Raw genomic sequence first — 7,217 nt, forward strand, 5'->3', positions numbered from 1 at the left:
GGTTTTGTTTCCTTTGAATAATCAGTGGGCAAAAATCTGGGGGTGAAGTGAGGCACCAAAGTAGCTGATTTTTGTTTTGCTGCTGCAGAGCTAGACAAAGCCATGCATCAGTAACATTTGCCATGTAGAACTTGGGTAATTTAGTGTCTGTTCCTGCACAAAAATAATATAACTTCTGCTCCTTTCTAAGAGAAGAAGGTATTTTGGAGTGACATCCTGTCCTTGATATTGTGAGCCTTAGTTGAGCACAGGCTGTAGAAACCCAAAGTGGACTTCAATTCTTCCTGTGTGATCACAGCTCCAGATCTTCCTTTATCCAGCTGTCATGAACTTCATTCCTCACAGATCCTCCAGTTCCTAAGTCTGTATACACTGGACATTCCACAGTTTTGTCAAACACACTGAATTCAGTATTAAAATATAGGGCAAGGGTTGTTGCAGTGGGCCAGTGAGAAAGAAACTGAAGGCTTGAGGAACATTTTCATGTGCCTTCTGCTCCATATGTTGCAAAAGGCTTGAGGCCTTCACTACATATTTGTAACATGTTTTGGAAACACTTCTTAATATTTCCTCAAAGCTATCTGATGGAAGTTGGTATGTCTAGGAGAGTGGAGTAGAATTTCAGAGAATCACAGAATCATTTAGGTTGGAAAAGACCTTCAGAATCATCAAGTCCAACCTTTGATCTGTAAATTTAGGTGCCTGGGTGGACGTGCAATCAAACAAGAGTTGCCAATGTTGTAGCCAAAATTGCTTATGTACTCCTTGAACAAATAATCAGGAAAATAGTGAGTAGGAGTAAGGAGGCAATTTTACTTTGAAATGCTGCATCCAGACCTGGCATCCATATTTGAAAAGGGTGTTTAAAAATTGGCAAAGGTAGGGAAAAGAATCGCTAAAAGAATTTATGAACTGAGGAAAATATCTGGTCTTGATAAATTTAAAGACCAGTCTGCTAAGAGTATCTAAAGGAAGACTAAAATGTGACTGGTGTAGTAATTTCCTTCGTGGAGAGAAAATGATAGGTGCTAAGAGGCTTTTGACCTTGCAGAGAAAGACATAACAGGATCTAGAAGGTGAAGCTGGATTAATTAAAAAGATAATTTAACTTCAGCTGAAACCATGAACATAATTAGTGATGGGAGCAATAGCAAGGGAAGAAGACTAATGCTCAATCCCTTGTTGCCTTTGCAACAAAGCTGTCTGGAAGATCAGCTTTAGCTGACCAAAAGTTACTGGGTTCAGGACTCAGCATGTTGCATCTGCTGCATCATGATTTATAGGCTGGATTAGTTTCCATTTGGTCTGAAACCATATTATTTTTTGGGATGAGACCCAATGCTGAGATCTTGAATTTTTGTTGTTATTAAAAAACCCATGGCACTCTTCCTGAGAGCCGTGGTAAACACTGTGGCGTTTTGACCCAGTTTCAGCATAAGTAATTATTTTTTTGCATATCTAAAACGTCCTACTTCCTCTCCAAAACTGTCCTGCATCTTTACAGTTTCCTAAATACACCCTGAGTCCCATAGAAGAAAAGTTTTGAAGCTGAACAAACAAGACTTGAAAATCTGTCCCCTCTTACAGCACAGCACAGAGACAGGGGCTGCTGAGACCCTGTGGCAATTTTTAAAAAATGTGGCAATTAAAAAAAAAATAAAAATATTGCAATGATAGGTTTAATTAGTGCACTGAACCCCAGCTGGAACCCTACTTGTTCTTCTCATGGGAATAAATAACACTTAAAATAGCACTGCTTTTTGTGCCTTGTTTAGAGAGGACCCAGTCTGTGGCATGAGAGGGAGGGGATGAGCATTGCTGTTTGGCTAGTCATGTGTCTGATCCCTTTGCAGCAGAGAGGAGCCCAAAGCATCCAGACAGATCCTGGTGAGTGTTCCCACTCTGAAGGTGTTTTGCACAAGCTTGGCAGATGTGCCTCCCAGGAGTGTCCTTCCTGGCAAGAGAGGATGTGTGTGTTTGGCTAGGGCTCTGGGGAGGGGAGAGGGAAGGAGGCCTGGTGGAGGGGAGATCTGCCCTGCCTCAACTGCAGCATCATGAGGAGCTGCTCATGGGCAGCCTCTGCTCACAGTGACTCAGGGGGCATGAGGACCAAGAACCTGAAACTGGCCTTCTCTGAGCCTGCAAGGACCTCTGGCATCCCCATCTTCTATGTGTGTGTGCGTGTGTGTGCAGTGTCTTCATTTTCTTAAAATTACATATTTTACTCTATGTCTTTTTTTCTATCACAATCCACACTTGCCTGTGATTGTTCCATTTTTCCTGAATAGAAGTTTATTAAAAATTGAACAGTGAGGATGATGAGCCCCCTCTAGATCAGTGACAGAGGTGAAAAGTGCCTGTGAGGTCTGGGGAGACCCACCTGTCCCAGTATTGTGTGCACTATGCCTGGGTCTTTCCATGACTTGGACAAGATATAAGGCACACCCTCTCTTCTTCACAGAGCTAATGAAGTATGTCACAAGATTAATTTGATGCAATTTTATTTTGAACTATTAGAAACCTTTCAGCCTGAAACAGGGTCCTAAAGAAGCAATACTCCCTTCCTTATGATAAGGTAATGTTCTGTAGTTTCCTGTAACTTTGACATGTCTTTTTTTTTTTCCTTTCCAGATCAAGGCAAGAGCCTAGAGGCTGAAAAATAGTATAACTATTTTAACCAAATGAAAAAAAAAAAAGTTGCTCAGAAGTTTCACTAATAAAATGTTTATTCTTATTGCAAGCATCAAGTGATACCTTCAAGGTTTTTTTTTAAAATGTGGCTAAACTCAGAATAGGCATAGAATAATTTTACTCTGTACACTTCAGAGACTCTCATAAAATTGAAAGACAACTTCTCAAAAAAGAATTTATAAGATTAAATGTGCTCCAGGTGGAAGGAGGCCAACGATGTCTTTAAAGTTAGAGCTCTCACTTTGTCACCCAGTCTTTTGCTTTGCTCTGGGTAGTGATAAAGTTTCTGGGACTAAATGAAAGCTTTGTGTAAGCAGGAAATTCAGGGGAAACAGGTTGTCTTTAAATTTCAGCAAATGTAAGAAACTTCAAACACAGATTCCAGCAGATTTGGGCTTGGTAAACAAGATACTCTGTGTCAGAGCTCATCAGGCAGGACACGGATAGGTACTGACAGCTGTGTGCTGTACCCCTTCTCCAGAATAAGCCAGTCCTGATCCCACTGCATGCAGTTTCCCCTTGTGCAGGTAGCTGGGGATACAAGCTGCACTGGGCAGCTTACTTACTTACTTCAGCATTGGGCAACAGGATCAAACCTGTCACACTGCAAAGCACTTTCTTATCTAAAGTAAAGGATTAGCACTTCTGAAATGAGCCACATATAAAAAACTCAGGGAAAACCTGAAAGAAACTGATATTTCACACCAGTTCTGTACAGAGGCACTGTGATATTGGTGTACACTCTACTTTTCCTGTTCCTGTTAGGCAGCCTAAGAGGTGGCCAGGGTGCTTCACTTGCGTTTCAATGTGCTCCACTGATGGGGAAACCTATGGGAGTGACATGTTAACCCTGAGGCTTCAGCCATAGACTATTTGGAGAAATCTTACCCTTGCCTCTCTATTCCCACCGATTTAGACTGAGATTTTCCATATCCTTCCCAGCCTCAGGTCTGCTTCTGAGCCAGCTTGCACTTCGGGCCCAGAAATTCAGTTTTGAGCAAGAAATGTCCTGTTGAAAGGAGACCAGATACTCCCTGTGGTTAAAAATAAATGTGTGTGCTACTTAACCAGCATGGGTGGGTGGGAGGGAAGTGAGGTAGTAAGGGTCAGGTAGAGCTCTACTGATAAAAGGCATGGCAATGGAAGGCAGTGGGAATATACCTTTTCAGGGAGAAGACTCAGTATTAAGGACAGCTGCATCACAACAGAAAAGCAGGATGAACCAGAAGCTGTAGTGTGATCAGAAGATCAAGTCTTTTCAACAGAAGCCTTGGGAGATATTTAAATTGCTGTTCTAAGTTAATGAGTTGAAAGTATCTGGTTTTCAAAAAAATTAATTTTCATTACAGCCAGGCTTCTTTGACAGGAATACAAACATTTTGCAGAGCCTCTTTGGTTGAGAAAATGAATTTTTTATTTTATCTTCTATTGTAGATTTTCTGATAGCAAACTTCTTATTGGAGTTAAGGGAAATTTATAATTTTTCCAAACTGTGTTTTGCAGTAATTTTGGCATAGTCTGCTGTTGCCCTGCTTGCATCAGAGAATGTTTATAGACACCCACAGGCACTGTGGCTACATGCTGTCCTGAAGACAACTGCCCCCAAAAGAGCGTCCTCCAGAAGGGCATGTCCTGGCCTATAAAGTCTATATGAGTCTGGGGATATGTAGAGGAAATGTAGCCCAGATGAAATGGATCATTTAGGTAAAACCCCTCAAAGCAGAGAAGGGTCTTAGCTCTGTAAGCAGACAAGGTAGAGGCACTGATGAGACACAGCAGTGCTATCTGAGCTCTCTTAATCACCTAAGCTCATTAGCCACGTTGTCTTCATCCTCATCAGGAGGTGAGTGGAGAAAAGGGAAGCCACCAACTCTGCTTTTCTGGGGTGTCACCCTCAGCTGCAGGGTGGCCCCTGACACGTGAGCAGTGAGGCTGTGTCTCAGCCAGCAGGCTTGGACAGTGTGCATCTGGAGAGGGCTTCCCCAGCCCTAGGGAGAAGGGAAGTTCATTTTCCAGCCATAGATAAGATTAGATTCGCTCCTCTGTTCTATGTGTACTGTTCTGCTTCTATGAATTAAGCGTGCAGCCAGAGAACAGGACATCCTTCTATCAAGAAATACAGAGCAGATAATTTAAAGAATGAATGTGACAATTTCATTATTTGAAAAGTTAAGCAGCGGATTTGAGGCATGCAGTATGTTTTTAATTAGCATTATTATTTAAAGTGAGCAGTACTGGACAGGCTCCTTGAGTTCTCTGATAGCATATTCATTAGCTAATCAGCAGAGCTATTATTTTCTTGAAGTATGCCCTACTTTGTGGTACTAAAGTGCACACACTGATTTACTGGTAAGGGTAATTAAAGGCCATGTCATAAACACCACTGACGTCATGGAATACTGCTCTTTAACCGTCTCTCCAGCTAACCCTTCCACATGGAAAAACAGATATTTTGCAGCTGACCCTCACCTGGTGTTAAGCATTCATTCTCCCTCTTCTAGCATCTCTGCAGTTTTGTGAACACATGGCAGCAGAGGATGCAGTTTTGCATTTATGGTTTCCCACACCCGTGAAGTGTGTGAATTTGAAAGTATTTCATACACCAGCCTTTGCAAAAGTCTCAGTGAAGCTCAGAAGCTTTGTCACAAAACACTGCACAAGTTTCAAAGGCGAGCCTACACATATCTAATCCATGTTACTCAGAGGTACAGCCCAGATGGGGCTGGGGAATTAATCAGAAAACAAGAGCTTTCCACAAGACATCTCTTGCACTTAGATCTTCCCTGAAGGTGGAAATACAGCCCCTGGGGAATATTCCTTTCAGGTTCTAAATGGACATCTAATGTATAAGGGGAAGGCCAGGTAGGTTGGAAGAACTGCAGCTAAACTATGCATTCCTCACACATATCTCTAAGTAGCTCTACATATGGGCTGCAAAATTTGGAGGATCTTCAGCACTGAAGTCTGAAAATAAGGGGTGCTTTGCATCCAGCTGAGCTGCTGGCTTGTAAATGCTGTAAAGGAAGGAGGGTGCACAAGTGAGCAAGGGAACATCAGCCCAGGCGTGGGTTCTTCTTGCCTGCTTTCCCTCCTTCCTTCTTCCTCTCCTTCCCTCTTTTTCTCCCTCAATGCTTCTGTTTCATCCCATGTATTTTGATTTGTTCCTTCCCAGCTACAGGTCTGTCACCCATATATTTCTGGACAGTTAGAAGAATCAGAGTTGAGAATCTTTAAATCTTTAAATCCACGGCACTGAATAAAACAACTTCCTGATTTTTTTTTCCACCCCATTTATTAGATTCTTCAGTATAAGAAAGTTGTGTCTGTCTTTACTGAAGTTCATTTAGTGATATCATTCCTGATAGCAGCAATAAGTAGGTCATAAAAATAGAATGGATAATAATCTTTCACTCCCACAAATGAAAGAAGCAAAGAAAGATATATACCAGTAAGAAGCAAAATGCAAAACACTTTATTTCAGAATATGGCAACATATTTTTATATTTCAAAGTTATATATTCCTGTTTATCTTTAAGATGCCTGTTTCCAGTGCAGATGACTGGCTTCATTTGTAATTTAAAGCAATGGCCAAAGTTCTGTTCTGATTATCAATTACTCACATAAATGAGTTTGCTCTCTGTTCAAATAAAAATTACCAAACACAATGGGATAAGCCCACTTGTCCAGCCAGGGTCCTGTCATGATTTCCTATTATTTTTGAGCTGGAAAGTGCTCTGTTCTCCCTCCACAGCTCAGCCATACAGTGGGGTTTATTATCCCCATTTTATGGATCAACAAGTATTTAGAAAGCCTCTGTAGTTTTCCTAAAATCTCACAGGAGTCATTCACAGACAAGACATTCACTGAGTATCATTCAGATTCTGGGTAATGTCCCAGCTGGGGACTCTTGTAGTATCTCACCTGTGCCAGGACACAGGCAGTGGTGTGTGACAGCTTCTATTAGTGACTACATGGCATGGCATGGTTTTGGTTGGGATCACCCAGCATTTTCCCAGCTGTTGTCCCTGGCTAGGGAAAAGCAGCTGGGCCAGGGACTGGTCCTGCTTTGGATTGTTGCCCTCCTGCTCTGGAGAGTGAAAGCTTAGCCAGAGGGACATAGGATGTGCTTTGCAGTGCTCCTCCTTTAACTGTTCCCTGGCCCATTTTATTTCCCAGCATAGGTACAGCCACTTGGCATGTGTTTGTGGTTTGTGTTTGTCTGCTGGCACGGAACTGACATATTTCAAGACTGGTTGGTGAGGAAAGAAGAGGAAACATGATATGAAATGTGGATGAGTCTTATGTGACCCTGAGCCAAGCCCTGCCTCAGGACTGGGGATATGTTTTCATGAAGCATTGTGATTCTCTGCCCATGCAGTGTCAGCACAAAGTAGAGATAGGCCCCAACACGTGACTCTTTAGTGACTAGTTTGAATGGAAATGTGTGATTTCTGAACAGATTTATTGTGCAAGCAAAAATGTATTTGCTAAAGATTACAGCAGTGTGTTTGCCCTGAATGCTGAGC

This window comes from Vidua macroura, chromosome 1 (genome assembly GCF_024509145.1).
Source record: "Vidua macroura isolate BioBank_ID:100142 chromosome 1, ASM2450914v1, whole genome shotgun sequence".
Lineage (NCBI taxonomy): Eukaryota > Metazoa > Chordata > Aves > Passeriformes > Viduidae > Vidua > Vidua macroura.